The following is a 16,393-nucleotide window of genomic DNA, read 5'->3' as shown; positions in this document are numbered from 1 at the left end:
GAAGGCTTTGAACCCACGTTTCCAACCTTCCAAGAGCAGCCAACGTGACCATGACATTGGCAGCAGAGCAACAGGCTTCATATGGGCCTGGGGTGGGGGGGGTCCCACTAATCAACATTTCTCACTTCAGACCTCGGAGGGTCGACCCCTGTTCCAAGTAAAAACTGATTGGGGCTGGGATTATTCTCACCTCTCCTCGAACTTAAATTTATGTTCCCAACACGACCTTTGATTGTTCTGAGTTCTCCCAAAACCCTCTAATTTACTAGAGCAGCAAGCAGAAAAAAAAAATCAGACATGGGGAGGTGCCGCTAATCCCTGGCTGCGCGGCATGATTCATAAAAATTATTTTTTGAGCGCACAAATATTGAGTTCCAAGGTCTGATGGAACCCAGAGGTTCGAATGAGGCATCTCCCATACAGAGTGAAATTTGACAAATTGACAATGATGGTGAACAATACAAGAAAAGTTACAAAGACACCTGAAAATAAACACTGAATTATAATTGAATATTTTTGTTTATTATTCAATGATGGTGCACAAGGAAGGAGAGATGGGGGGAGGAAGGGAGTGTTGTGAATTGAACTTCCTGGCTGCAAAGGACTCTGGGACATCCTTACAACTACTTTTGGAATGTAGCCCCATTATTAAGATAGGAAGCCATCTTGTGCACAGCCAGTTTCTATGGAAGACAAGATAATGACCAGCTAATTTTAGTTTGCAACGTTAGTCGAGAGGTTAGTATTGACCGAGGCACAGAGCATGAATCTTCTGTGAATGGTGTGTCAGCACAGCCATCCGAGTGCAATCAGGGCCTTACACTCAACACCACAGTTTGAAAAACAGCACCTCTGACAGTATAGTACTCCCTCACTCCTGCACCAGTGTGCTAGACTTTACTATGTCTTCAAGATTTTGGAGTGGGGTTTGAACCCATGAGCTGCTGACCTGGAGGTAAGTGAGAAACCATCAGCTCAAATCATTATCCTGATGCCTCTCCCTTTCGTAAACCAAAATCCAACGTTTTCAAACAAAGACACAATGGGGACCATTTTGTACATTTACCAGTGCTGACAAGGAAGTGTCTCTATCTTGCTGCACAGATTCTAAAATGATTTCTTGCTGTGGACATGACTCACCGACCATATCAGCAAACATAGTCGTATCAACCCCTACCTCCCACTAGAAAAGGCCCTGAATCCTGTTCCTCTAGTCAGTTAGTTAGTTAATGGCTGATCTTCAGCCCACCTCCATTTATCTGTCTGTGCTACAAAGACCTCAATATCCCTGGTACCCAATCCAGCGATCACTCCGATTTTAAAATGCTCACCCTTATTTCCAAATCCCTCCCCTGGCCTCAACCCTCTTAGGTTTGGAATCTTCTCCTACACCACTCTTAGATAAGTGTATTCTTCCCATTCTGACTTCAGTGCTGCCCGTATTGTCATTGGTGGCCTTGCTTTTAGCTGGCTAGGCCCCTCAAGAACTGGAATTCCATCCCTAAATCCCTCTCTCTCTCTCGCTCTCTCTCTCTGTTCCTTTTGACACCTCTTAAAACCCACCCCTTTTGGACCAAGCTTTTGGTCACCTGCCTCACTGTCGTTTTATAATGCTCTGCTTCAGCTTTCTTTCTGACTACACTCTCCGTAAAGCATGAGACGACGACTTACTGCACTAAAAACGGCAAACTACAGTAATGCACATTGATACAAGGGACCTTTGCCCAAATGAAAATCGTTGTGACAGCATAATAAAAAGAAATCTCCTTCATATGTTTTAATTCTTAGCAAAGTCTTGAGACGTCAGAATAAACTCACTTGTGAGAGCTGTGTGAAAGTGACTCACTACTTGGTCCCTTGTGGGAGAGAGTTTCCTGGCCCATCCTCTTGTTATTCTACCACATGCACTTATAACATCGGTTCAAATAAAGGACAACAACACAGCAAATTACCCCTGCACAGATCCATTATGTTTCACGCAATGGTGGTCTGCCATCTTGCAGTTAGCCACTGTAGATCTTTATTAAAACTGACACAAGCCATTAACTGGCTCTTTTCACAACCTGAAATGAATGATTGACTGGGTTAAACATTGCTGGCATTGGCTGGATCCTTGTTTGGGCTGATGTACTGCAGCATATTTACACATTCTGTGACAGTGCAATGTCCACTCTACATTCTGTTGTTAGCCCAAGCCTGGATATTATCCAGATCTTGTTGCATTTGAACACGGGCTGCTTCAGTGTCTGAGGAGTCATGAATAGTGCTGAACATTGTGCAATCATCAGTGGACACCCTCACTTCTGACCTTATGATGGAGGGGAGGTCATTGATGAAGCAGCTGCAGATGGTTGGGCCTAGGACACTACCCTGAGGAAATGTGCCAGTCTTGGCCTTGTTATAGAATTGTCACCTCTGAACCAGAAGGTTGTGGGTTTAAATTACCTTTAGATTAGATTACCTAGTGTGGAAACAGGCCCTTCGGCCCAACAAGTCCACGCACGACCCTACGAAGAGAAACACACCCCCCCTATATTTACCCCTGACTAATCCACCGAACACTACAGACAATTTAGCATGGTCAATTCACCTGACCTGCACATCTTTGGACTGTGGGAGAAAACCGGAGCACCCGGAGGAAACCCACGCAGACACGGGGAGAATGTGCAAACTCCACACAGTCAGTCGCCTGAGGCGGGAAATGAACCCAGGTCCCTGGTGCTGTGAGGCACCAGTGCTAACCACTGAGCCACCGTGCCACCCTCAAGCGCCCTCATACCCCACTTTAGAGACTTGTGTACTTGATCTACATATACCAAACACATTCATAAACTAAACCAAAATAGCTATCCTGAGGAACTTTTAGACAGTGGTATTGTTCCTTCCTCTGAGAGAGGATTCAAGTCCCACCTACGCCAGAGGGGTAACATCTCTGAACAGGTTGATCAGTAAATATGTAACCTGAGGAACTCCTGCAGAGATATTCTGGAGCTAAGATGACAGACCTCCAACAACCATGCCCACCTTCCTATCTGTCGGGTATAACTCCAACCAATGAAGAGTTTGCCCCCCGTTACCCATTGATTCCGGTTTTGCTCGGGCTCCTTGTTGACACACACTGTCGAATGCAGCCTTGAAGTCAAGGGCTGTCACTATGAATTCAGTTCTTTCTTTTGTCCAATGTTTGAACCAATGCTGTAATGAGGTCAGGAGCTGAGTGGCCCTGGCGGAACTCAGAGTAAGTTCCACACAATGATCTCTTTCATTACTTTGTTGATGCCATCTTTTGGATGGGATGTTAACTTGACAATCCATCTGCTCTTTTAGAAGGATGTAAAAGATCACATGACACTAAGTGAGGAATAGAAGGGCATACTTTCTCCTGCCTGAATGAGTGCAGTTCCAACACCACTCAGAAAGCTCATGACCATCCAAGAAAAGCAGCTCACCTTTAACATGAACACTCTTCACCCCGCTGCACAATGGCAGCGATGCATTCCACCTACAAGATGCATCACAGAAACCTCCTTGAACACTACTGTCCAAATTCACGTTCTCTACGATCTAGTAAGACAAGGGCACCAGATACACAAGAACACCACCACTTGCATCACCATCCTGACATGGAACCAGGTGAAAAATCTGGAATTTCCTTCTTAACAGTACTGTGTAGACACCCCTCATGACTGGACTCAACTTTCTGATAATGTTCATGTCTACACAATTGTCAGACGTCTCATCTACAAAAGGAGACAAAGCTTGCATTGCCGTTCCCACTGACTCACAGGGCAACCTGCTGCATGTGTCAAAAGATTTGCAGGTCAAGAATTGGCTTGTTCAGTCACAGGAACCAGTGCCAGTTTGTGTAGCTGGCATTCTCGATTTAATGTTAATGATGAGACACACTGCAGAAGTGGGAAGTAGTGACTGACCACCACCTTCAGAGGCAATTAGAGATGGTAACAAACGCTAGCCTAGCCAGCAACAATACATTGCCAGAACAAAAACACAACTGAAGCTATACAGTGGAGTTATTTCTGGTGTCCATGGGGGAAATGTGAACCAGTACACATGGAAAATGCTGGGACAAACACAGAAATTGCTGGAAAAGCTCAGCAGGTCTTGCAGCATCTGTGAAGAGAAATCAAAGTTAACATTTCGGGTCTGGTGGAAGGGTCACTGTTCTGAGGAAGGGTCACCAGACCCAAATCATTAACTCGGAGTTCTCTTCACAGCCACTGCCAGTCCTGCTGAGCTTTTCCAGCGATTTCTCTTCGTTTCTGATTTACAGCATCCACGGCCCTTTCAGTTTGGAAAATGCTGGGAATGCTCAGCAAGGCAGGCAGCATCTGTGGAGGGAGGAAGAGGGTTGATGACCAGGATGGGAATCTGTCACCAAGGTAACAGGCTGTCTTGAAGTGGAGTAACAGCGAAAAGGAAACCTGGTGAATAGCCAATCCCATTAAACTATCCTCTCAGCCACCCTGGAAGTTAACTGCATTGAGTTTCCATTTCTTAATACAGGTTTTTCAGCAACTTTAAATGAATTGCAACTCTCTTAGTTACTATAACAAAGGAAAAAAAAGCACTGCTTAAAAATTCAGACTGTGGAATTTCTGGAGAAATTTGCCATTCCACAAAAGATAAAAGTTTATTTCTCTGGGATCAGTAGTGGCAGTAACACTGAAGTTAGTATGCTGTTAAAAACCCAGTTACATTTCATTAAACCCAAAAACATAGCCTTTGTCCAGTGAGGCCAAGAGTGCGGAGTAGAAATTCTTCTTTATTGTGATGTTACCATGGCTTTAAGTGGTGTATTTTGTCCTGATTTTATTTTTTTTGTGAAGCAGTCCGCTCCAAAACCATGGAGTAAATAACTTGTGACACCTTGGGTTTTTTAAAAGTTGGAACAATAGAAGCAGCCTGAATGGGTGGGGTCAAGCTCCCAGAGAATGAGGATTTTTAGTCTTCGCTTTCTGCAGTTACTGAGGTCCTGAAGATAGATGTGGAACCTCTTATTCCTCTCTGTTGCAGCTAAAGGCTGGGGTTCTCTTCCTGCTGCTAGAACTGCATTTGATACAATCTACTTTACTGAATTTGCCTTTGCCAAGGGTGTGTTTATGGGATGTTACTATACTGGAACAGCTAATTAGTGACAGCGAATATATCTAGTGCTCTGTTAAGCATTTTGATAGAGTTACAGTTAAGCCAATTCTTTACTTTTTATTTTGTCTGTATTTTAACTATAATGCAAACATTAAGTGTGTTTTTGTTTAAAGTTGAGTAGTTTCACCAGTCGAATTGCATCTGGAATGCAATGCTTTACACACACCTTTAAAATAAGAAAATGTTAGGGTTTAGACTGTCTTCTCAATGTTTTGAGGGGATGTGGTCTGGTCCATAACAGTTTCCAATGGATTGTGGTAGCAGGACCTTACCAAGACTCCCCCTGGGAGATGTGTAAAAGTTAAGGCAACTCTTGAGATTTTGTATTGTGCTAAGCATGGTCTCCCAACATTGCAGCCTGATTCAGTGGAATATTGACATGCAAGGCTAACAGGTTTACCAGCATTACCATTGCAACATCTCGTCCAATGTTTTTGGTTGGTGACCATCAGTTCCCCTTGTTGCTCCCTTTCCAAACATGACCTAACCAACTATGCATTTTCCATAATCATCAAAAATTAATGTTCAGAATGTAATTGTTCTATATGGGATCTTTGTGCTCAGATTGCCTGCTGCATTTCTTGCATTACAATGCTTCAAATCAATCTCATTGGCAGTAAGAGAGTTTTGGAATATCCTGAGGTTGTGAGAGGGTGCTATATAAATGTAACCCTTACTTCCCTGACCTAGCAAAGCAGCAGGAAGTACTGTATATCTGTGCTCTATGGTAACCAGAACAATGTGTTTAAATTCCTTCTGTACTCTCCTGAAAATGTATAAAGTTCTGTCGGCTTCACTGTTGGCTTAGTCCGCTCAGATTTATCCAAGTGGTTTCCAGTCTCCACAGGGACAGAGGTAGATTCCATTTCACTCACACAGATACTGATCTTCCATGGACCATCCAGTAATTGGATGGGATAGATTTCACACAAGTTTCCTACTGCACATTACCTAACATTCATAGTTTAATTATTAACAATGTTAATTCATTCTCATTGCTTTCATTCTCAATGACTAGCTTTGTTACAATGCGTGTGCAGCCTGTGTCTGGTTAGACCTGTTTAATTGAGTCTCACATCCAGTTTAGGGGAAGTTGCACACCGATCACACTGGACTGTTGGTCTTTGCACCAAGCATTGCCCGGGAAACGGGTATCAGATTCTGGCGGACAGGAATAAACAGACTCACTGGTATTTCAGAATGGCAACGATCCAACAGCAGGACTGTTGACTGTTTTCATTCTCTGGAGGAGAATGGTGTTAATTAAGAGCCAGTGGGAACACAGTGAGGCAAGAACCTCCAGCAATTCATCGGAATACACCTGGCAACCAGAGTTGTAAATACTAGGGGTTTTCTGCCATTTCTGATTGCTTCCCATGGAGCACTAACTCATAACCCAAGAGTGCGTACAGTCCAACATGCTAACTGGTGCTCCCAATCACGTGAAGGTGGTATCCAGACTGAATGGAGGATTTACTGGTCAAGAGTCATGGTAGGTTACTGGGCCATAGCAACAGGAAAATTGGCTGTACATAGAATCCCTACTAAGTGGAAACAGGCCATCTGGCCCATTGAGTCCACACCAACCTTCTGAAGGGGATCCCACCCAGACTCACCTGGTCCCTGTAACTCTGCATTTCCCACAGCTAACCTACCTAACCTGCACAATTTAGCATGGCCAGTCCATCTAACCGACACCTCTTTGAACTTTGGGAGGAAACCTGCACAGACACGGGAAGAATGTGCAAACGCCACAAAGACAGTTGCCCAGGGCTAGGATTGAACCCAGGTTGCTGGTGCTGTAAGATAGCAGTGCTAACCACTGAGCCACCATGCCATTCCTATAGGCAGCTCAAGGGCAGGATTCTGATGCTGAGCAATTTCTCATTCCCCAACATAAGCCTCATTCACCTTGATGGGAGTTAAACCAATTCACCCAAAATATATATAAACAAACATGAGATATGATCAGATTGAAGACTATTATTAGCTGGTCCAACTAGACTGTCCTGTATCAAGTCAAAATAAATCGCTATTCTACCCAGATTCCTGGAGTCTCCCAGGTAAAAGAAAATCAACTCAATGAAAACTTAATCTCTCACCTCCCTAAAACACCTGGATTCACAGGATCACTCGCCCTGCCCTGATTAATCTCAGACACTATCTACTTCTTGTACTGGGTAATCTTTTGTCCAGGTCCTGGTCTTGTCTAAAAGGAACAGAGATAACCCTATTCTCTGGGAAAGGAATCACTTCCTAACATTCAACTCAATCCCCTCTTACAACTCGAGCGTAAAAATCGACAAATTCGGAATCAAAAACGGCGCAGTAACACCGTGGAGTAGATTATCGCTCTCTGTTTCAAGGTGGAGGGCAGGAGTGTACAGGACCAATTTCATGGAGAGCTACATTACACACACACACACACACACACACCAGCATCTCATCCCTCCACCTTGAACAGACAGTGAGCCACTTGAATTGCATGACTCAACACTACCTCAAGGTAAATTCATTTTTTTTAAACCTATCTTTACATGAAGCCAGGAGGCAGCAGGAATTCTCTTCCCAGCTCTGTAACACTCTTGAAGGCTTTTTGATTATTAGATTACTTATAGTGTGGAAACAGGCCCTTCGGCCCAACAAGTCCACACCGACCCGCCGAAGCGCAACCCACCCATACCCCTACATCTACCCCTTACCTAACACTACGGGCAATTTAGCATGGCCAATTCAACTGACCTGCACATCTTTGAACTGTGGGAGGAAACCGGAGCACCCGGAGGAAACCCACGCAGACACGGGGAGAACGTGCAAACTCCACACAGTCAGTCGCCTGAGGCGGGAATTGAACCCGGGTCTCTGGCACTGTGAGGCAGCAGAGCTAACCACTGTGCCACCGTGCCGCCCACACGGTGATTATGGCTGATCTCTCATTCAAGTTCAATTCTCCGCTTTTGCACCATATCTGTTAATAGCGCTTTCCAACAGGACACTTTGTTTACAAGCTGTAGCTGTCCCCCAGGATCTGCAGCCTTCAGGGGGGATATGCAGCAACGAAGTGACAATACAAACTCTAAAGCCACTGGGATATTGGTTCTGGCAAGGGGCCAATCAGATGGTCTAAAAAAGCTGACAGATGGGCAGGCAAATACTTCTTAAAATTATTGTTTTGACTCAGAGGCAGCAGTGTCATCTGGGAGTCCATTCATTGTGGGTTCAAGCCCCACTGCAGAGACATAAACACTATGCAGGCTGTAACATCAGTACTGAGAAAGATTGCGCTATCATAGGTGCCATTTTTAGGATGTGACATTAAATAAATGCCCCACCTGACCTCTCAAGTGAGTATAATAGATCACATGACACCATCTCTTTTTAAAGAGAAGCACAATCCCGTGGTCAACATCACACCGTCTAACCGACATCATCAAAACAGATGGGTAAAGCCTCCAACATTACAGGAAGGATGTAGAAGCTTTGGAGAGGGGGTAGAAAAGGTTTACCAGGATACTGCCTGAATTCGAGGGTATGAGCTAAATTTGTTTTCTCTGGAGGGTGGAGGCTGAGGGGAGACTTGCTTGAAGTCTATAAAATTGTGAGATGCATAGATAGGGTTGGCAGTCAAAATCTCCACTCCCCCCACTCCCCTCCAAGATTTGAAATGTCTCAAACTAGGGGACATGCATTTAAGGTGAGAGGGGGAAAGTTCAAAGGAAATGTGAGGGGCATGTTTTTTTTTAAACAGAGTGGTAGGAGTCTGGATATAATCAAGGCAGATACAATGGGGCATTTAAAGGATTTTAGATAAGCACATGATTATGCAGGAAGTGGAGGGGTATGACGCAAGGGCAGGCAGAAGGGATTAGTTTAATTTGGCATCATGTTTAGCACAACATGATGGGCCGAATGACCTCTTCCTTGGCTGTGCTGTTCTATGTTCTAGGAAGTGGTCACGGTTGTTTGAAGTGCCTTACTGTGTGTAAATTGGCTGCCATGTTTCCTCCATTAAAACTATGATGACACTTCAAAACTATACTTCACTGACAACACTGGAATGTCTTGAGGATGGGAATGGTGCTGCATTACTCTAAACTATGGACATCAATTGAGATTATATGGAGCACAATGAATCCCTGAGAATGGATCTGTAGCTGGAATTTATGTAGGCAAATCAGGTATTCGCATTGTCGGAGTATCAATTTGTGCGACTACCTCTGACACAGTATCTATGGAGACAACTGGATGTTAGTCAGCGAGGCAATGGAAATTCACCCTTCTCGTGCAATCACTCCTTCTTTAGCAAAGTCACTGCCAGCCAACAGCACACCCCTGTCTGGCTAAAACACAATCACTCTGAAGTTGCAGCAAGACTCTGGTCCCACAGTCACTGAGGAGCAAGTGGAATTCCTCAATTCATTCTGAACACAAAATCCTCCTCTCTGCACCCAACCATAAACAAACCAAAATACTAACTGAAGCGCAAAGTCTCTGCTTTTAAAAACAAATCAGCAACCGCTTTGTGCTGATCACCATCAACTCCCTTGATCCAAAAATCTGGGGCTTCACAAATAAATCAGAGAGGTGTGTTTATTAGCAAACGTAGTAACCATGGATCACTGGACGTTTCCCAAAGAAAAGCCAATACCCATCCAAGGAATACAGCCTGCAGTTTGGTTGGTTGCCAATGGGGCTTGTCACTGTAGGAGGGGAGAGAAAGTTAATGTTGCAAACACACTAACCGCGTTGTGCCCCTCAGAGCAAAGCAGATATGAATATATGACATTGTTGGTCTAAACTACAAATGAATTGCTTTCACACGCATGGACTAATGTTGCTAAATAAATAAATTCAACAGTGAAATTTACTAAAAACAAAACAAATCTGGCAGTGAGCCTGACTGGGAAAGATAAACTCTCCCAGTAGCAGTGGGCCAGTACTATCAGCAACAACAATTAGTCAGATACCCACCATTGGATTGGAACTCGGCTGTGATTGTCTGGACATGGCTGCTTTTAAGGTGACCATCACACAACACTATCAAACTGGAGGTTTCAGAAGACTGAGTGATCCAGAACCCAATCTCCACTAAACTAACAGGCACGTCTGAAATGCAACAGGAAAAATAAATCAAATTTACTGCAGCCTACAATAACCGGAAAACCAGCTCCACCTAAAACCACCTCCCTCAAAGAGTGGCACGGAGGGGGGTGGATGCTGGCTGGGGCCTCCAATCATTAGCCAGTCAGTCTGCCAGTCACTCACAAGCTCATTCTTTGCTTTCTGTACCTTGTTTCAGCTGGAGTCAACTAAATAAACAAGGAGGATCAAATTCTGCTCAAGAACAGCAGCTTAACAATAACCTCTTGTCGCCAGGACTTTTGGAGCTTTCATTTTCAGGCACGACAGGGAGAAATGGAGCCACCTATAAAGTAATTATATCCTCGCTAGAAAAACAGGACCTATGATTCCCAAGCTCCAAACTGGAGAGAGCTTGTTTCTTCAAGAACAAACATCAATTTACTGAGCACAACTGTGATATCACGCAAAGCTCTTAACGTGGAGTGGTCCAAATGAAACCATAATGTGGTTGCTCAGCCAATAATGAAACTCAGTTAAGTGTATTATAGCCCATAATTATACACCGTATAATGGAGCGGACCACAGGAAAACTCTTGGGTGTGCCACCGTCCATACAAATACCTAGAACACGCCACAGCACAGATCTAGGAGGGGTATTGGTGAGTCAATATGGAGAAAAAAAAGTGAATATTAGCTTAGGTTCCCCACAGTGTGGATATAATAAAGGCAGATACGACGGGGCATTCTTGCGGAACGTTTCAAAGAACACCTCTGGGACACCCGCACCATCCAACCCATCCGCCCCGTGGCTGAACACTTTAACTCCCCCTCCCACTCCACCAAGGACATGCAGGTCCTTGGCCTCCTCCATCACCAGACCATGGCAACACAACGCCTGGAGGAAGAGCGACTCATCTTCTGCCTAGGAACCCTCCAGCCACAAGGGATGAATGCAGATTTCTCCAGTTTCCTCATTTCCCCTCCCCCCACCTTTTCTCAGTCCCAACCCTCAGACTCAGCACCGCCTTCTTGACCTGCAATATTCTTCCCGACCTCTCCGCCCCCACCCCCTCTCCGACCTATCACCCTCACCTTAACCTCCTTCCCACCTATCGCTTTCCCAATGCCCCTCCCCCTACCTTTTATCTTAGCCTGCTTGGCACACCCGCCTCATTCCTGAAGAAGGGCTTATGCCCGAAACGTCGATTCTCCTTCTCCTTGGATGCTGCCTGACCTGCTGCGCTTTTCCAGCAACACATTTTTAAGCTCTGATCTCCAGCATCTGCAGTCCTCACTTTCTCCTTAAGTGTGGAAACAGACCAACACGTCCACACTGACCCTCCAAAAGAGTAACCCACCCTCCTCTGACTAATGCACTGAATAACTATGGACAATTTAGCATGGTCAATTCACCTAACCTGAACATCTTTGGAATGTGGGAGGAAATCCACGCAGACACAGGGAGAATGTGCAAGCTCCCCACAAACAGTCGCCCAAGGCTGGAATCGAACCTGGGACCCTGGCGCTGAGGGCAGTGCTAACCACTGGGTCACCATGTCCTGCCCACGTGAATACAAATTTATTGGGACACAAGATGCCAGTGCAGGAGATGGACAGCTTTCCCAATGTTCATATCCAGTGTCACTAGTGTACTACCCAAGATCATGCACAAAGTAAGCTGGATGCAAATTAACGCTGGCTTTGCAGTTCATTCGCAAACATAAGCCCAATATTGGATGAGCAATTCATTTTTGTAAATGGTGACATATCCATTCCCTACAGCCGCCACTCTTAGAAGCTCCTGAACTGTCACAGCCATCTTCCCAAAATCCAGAGAGCCAGAACTGACCGTTGGTGGGATCTAACCCGGCACAGGGAGCTTTCGCATCCATTTACTCCAGAGTACTGTAACCAGCAGCTCAAATTTGATCAAAGTCAGCTACAGCTCTCACCAATTGGTCAGAAGGTGTTGGGATTATGTTCTACTCCATTGACATCATGACTTGGAGTAGCTGATATTGGACTGGGGTGGACAAAGTTAAAAATCACACCACCAGGTTATAGTCCAACAGGTTTATTTGGAAGCACTGGCTTTCGGAGCGCTGCTCCTTCATCAGGTGGTTGTGGATGAAGGAGCAGCGCTCCGAAAGCTAGTGCTTCCAAATAAACCTGTTGGACTATAACCTGGTGTTGTGTGATTTTTAACTTTGTCTGTTGACATCAGCACATAGTCTAGGCTGACACTGACTGTTAGTGCAGTACTGAAGGAGTGCAGCACAGACAGAGATACTATCTTTCAGATGAGATGTTAAACTGGTGGATATAAGGGATCGAATAGAGCCAATGTGAAAATAAATAAGTAAGCACATGTGTAATTGCTTTGCAAATGACATTGCTATGAGATGAACCACAGATTGAGAGATCTGGAGATATTATCAGCTGGAGTCAAGAAGATTGGCAGGATATCTGACTGGGGTTCAATGTATGTTTGAAGGATGTTAATAGTCTGAGTAAGGAAAGATGATCATTTCCCAAGGTTGGGCATTCAAAAGCTTAATGACCCTCAAATTAAATAGTCTCAGTAAAATGTTGTTATTCAGAGAATTGCTAGTGCATGAAATGCTTTATCATGGGTTGGGGTGGGGGAGAATTGGTATGATACCATTCCCTTTTACAGGGAAAATTACATCAGTATTTGAAGCCAACATACAACTTTGAGGAAAGAGTGGGAAAATTGAATTGCTTTAGGATTAGCAGAGGGTGGTGGCTACCAGGCTAGCAGTGGGAGTAGTTTTGGATTGACACAGGGCTACAGGAAGGCAGTGGCATGGTTGGACTCGCTTGAGCAGCACAGATGTGATCATATTTTTCTGTGCTGTAATCACACACGGTTCTCAGAACATCATAGAGCTGAATACAGTGGCTTAGCAGTTTACTAAATGTGAGCAACTACCAGGGGCACGTTCTTGTAAAAGATCCTCACTTTCTGCCATACACCATTCAATAACCACGGTAACTCAAATGTGATTCCCCGACAGTAACTTCAAAGGCACTGTGCAGGTACAACCCAGCTTCCAAGACAGGAACACTTGCTTTTAAAACCAACAGCAACCTACTCTTCAATAGCACTTCTAATGTAACCAAACCCTCCAAGGTGCTTCAAAGAGGTTCTTGACAGCAAACCCACTCTACAGCCAAAAAGCCATGGTCAAAGAAATGGGTTTTAAGAAGTCTCACATAATAGAAGAGAAGTGATGAGGTTTGGGCTGGGAGGAGCAGAGATTTGGGCCCAGTGAGTTGGAGGTACAGTCTTGCAGATGAGCAGAAGTGGGGGGGTTGCAGATACCGGAGGGTTTTAGGGCTGGAGCAGATGAGAGAGATTGGGAAGGGCAAGGCTGCGGGAGGATTTGAACCCACAGCTTGGAATTTTAGAATTACAGTCATTATGCAAGGGATATAGGGAGAAGCAACTGTTCTCATTGCCCTCAGTTACCTCCACACAAACCCCCTGGAGTAACTCAGATCACAGTTAGCAAAGAGCTGCGTTTCCTTGCCAAAATCGAAGCAAATGTTTTGAACGCTCTGCCAAGGCAAGGTGAATCTAGGGAGCTATAATTGCACCTCAGCGCCTCCTTAATCAGTGGCAGCCTTTAGCCTGGGGAATCTCTTAGAAAAACCATCTGCTCCCAGTTCTGCTCAGCTTGACAGCCTTTGAGTACCTTGGGTGAGTATGAATTTCCCTCTTGCCTTTTGTTCCTTTGACCAAAGTTCTTCAGGGTTATAAAGGTGAATGGTTGGCACATTGCTGTTTTCTCAACATTTCGACATGCCAAACTGTGTATGAGGAGCGGGGCTAGTGGGGGCCAAGCTGCTCGGTACAATTATATATGCAGTGAGTTAAAAGGGATGATTCACCCACAATGTGATGCAAAGACTCTTCATTTCACATTTGCTTATCTTGAAGGTGGAGCAGTTCCTTCCTGGAGCTGTAAACTGTTTATCTGTCTGACAAACCGCCTCAAATTCATCAATCCGATTCATTCCCATCCCTGCGGCAACAGAATTAATCTTCTGGAACTTTCCACACTCAGGGGAAATTCCCACAGTGTTTACTCATGGAAAACTATACATTAAAGGGGTAATGAGCCTTACTTAGTGGAAATTAAGTATTTTCTGGAGGTGTGTCTGCACCAAGAAATGCACCAGAGCTCCTTACCTCTGGTTGAAATGTTAAGCAAAATCCTAAGTAGTATTGAAGTGTGGCGCAAATGCAGCACTCACCTGTGCTCAGCAAGATCCCACAGTTAGCAAATGACCACATTGGTTTCAGTTAGAGAAAGTGGCCCTTTGGCCCATTGTATCTGTTCTAGTCATCAAACCATCAATCTATTGTAATCCCACTTTGTAGCTCATGGCCTTGCACGCGATGTGTTTCAAGTGACTACTTAAATACTGTATAAGTATCTTGACAGTTCCGGTCTTTACCACCCTTTTGAGTGGTGAGTTCCAGAAACCCATCATCCAAAAGTGGAAAACATTCTTCCTCAAATCTTATCTAAACCTCTTCACCGTGCCTTAAATCTATGGCCTTTAGTTATTGACTTCTCTATTAAAGGGCAAGCTCTCTTCCTCTATCCTATCAGCACCCCTCATCATTTTTTATATCTCTCAGCTAAGGAAAACAACCCCTGCCTACTTAGTCTCACTTTATAGCTGAATCGTTCCAGCCGAGGCAACATTTTGGAGAATTTCCTCTGCATCCTCTAGTGCAATCACACTCTTCCTACAGTGCGGTGACTAGAACTGCATACAGTACTCCCAACTAGCGTCTCATTCAACTCCATCATAATCTCCTTGCTCTTGTATTCAATGCCTTCACCAATAAAGGCAAGTGCCCCACTTTCCTTCTGAACTGCCTCTGCCTGTCCTCTTGCCTTCAAAGATCTGTGAACATGCACACCAAGGTCCTATGAACCACCTGTCCTGCTGCTTCCAAGGATCTACGGCCATGCACACGAAGGTCCCTGATTCTCTGTACTTTGTAAGACCACACCATCCATGGTGTCTTCCCTTGCCTTGTTAGTTCTCCAAAAAAGATGCTTATAAGGATTAAGCTCCACCATCCACTGCTCAGCCCATCTCCTGTAGTCTAAGGATTTCCCGCTTATGGTTTACCACGCCAGCAGTGTTCATGTCATCTTCAACGTTATTGATCATAACTCCTACATCTCATGTTGAGAGCATTCATGTCCGCAACAAGTAGCAATGCTGGTTGACAGTTAAAAGTCACATAGGTCACTCAAAGATCTCCACTGCAGGTGTCTTTTCCCTCGAGTGGGAAACTTCAAGACTAGTGGACATACCTTTAAAGTGAGGAAAATGGTTTAAAAAACACATTAGGGGCAATTTTATTTTTACAGAGCATGATTTGTGTATGGAATGAGCTTCCAAAGGAAGTAGTGGCTGCAGCTACAGTTACAATGTTTGAGATACCTGGAGTAGTACATGAATAGGAAAGGTTTATAGAGGGACACGGGCCAAATGCAGGCAAGTGGGACCAATTTAGTTTGGGATTATGGTCGGCGTGGACTGGTTGGACCGAGGAGTCAGTTTCTGTGCTGAATGACTATGAGAGGGCATAGGTTTAGGGCGAGAGGGGAAAGATATAAAATGGACCTAAGGGACAACGTTTTCATGCAAAGGGTGGTACGTGTATGGAATGAGCTGCCAGAGGACATGGTGGAGGCTGGTACAATTGCAACATTTAAAAGGCATCTGCATGGGTATATGAATAGGAAGGGTTTGGAGGGACTATATCTGGTCGGCATGGACAAGTTGGACCAAAGGGTCTGTTTCTGTGCTGTACATCTCTATGACTCTCTGAGGAGTGCCAAGTCTGCTGCAAGCCTTCTTTAAACAACCAACCAGTCACAAATCTGTAGGCATGGCTTCTCATTCATTGGGAAGTTATTTGTGAAAAATGTCACAATCAGATCTGGCAAAAAAGGTGTATTTAATGGGTATGCATGATATCCTGCTGTATTACTCCGACATTCTCACTGCTGACAATCAGGAATCTGGATTCACCTTCAAACTGCCACGAGTAATTTCCTACTTTTCATCGGAAAGCTGACATTCCACCTCC

The 16,393-nt window shown here is 44.7% G+C and overlaps 1 protein-coding gene across 6 annotated transcripts in view; it reads right to left on the bottom strand.

Moving 5' to 3' along the window:
* mid1 (midline 1) overlaps window positions 1–16,393 on the bottom strand; it is a 375,699-nt gene that overhangs the window by 142,141 nt on the left and 217,165 nt on the right. The window contains exon 1 of one of the 6 annotated variants that reach the window (XM_087992999.1): window positions 10,138–10,289. The exons of the other annotated variants lie outside the window; for them this stretch is intronic. The gene's annotated coding sequence lies outside the window, so the exon portion shown is untranslated. Of the gene's footprint in view, window positions 1–10,137; window positions 10,290–16,393 lie in introns of those variants that run through there. 6 annotated transcript variants of the gene reach the window in all.

The sequence above is a fragment of the Chiloscyllium plagiosum genome, unplaced genomic scaffold, assembly GCF_037043375.1.
Source record: "Chiloscyllium plagiosum isolate Xiang-an unplaced genomic scaffold, Cpla_swu_hap1 HiC_scaffold_12, whole genome shotgun sequence".
NCBI lineage: Eukaryota > Metazoa > Chordata > Chondrichthyes > Orectolobiformes > Hemiscylliidae > Chiloscyllium > Chiloscyllium plagiosum.
The sequence above is the reverse complement of the archived record's forward strand: the minus strand, read 5'-3'. Positions and strand labels throughout refer to the sequence as shown.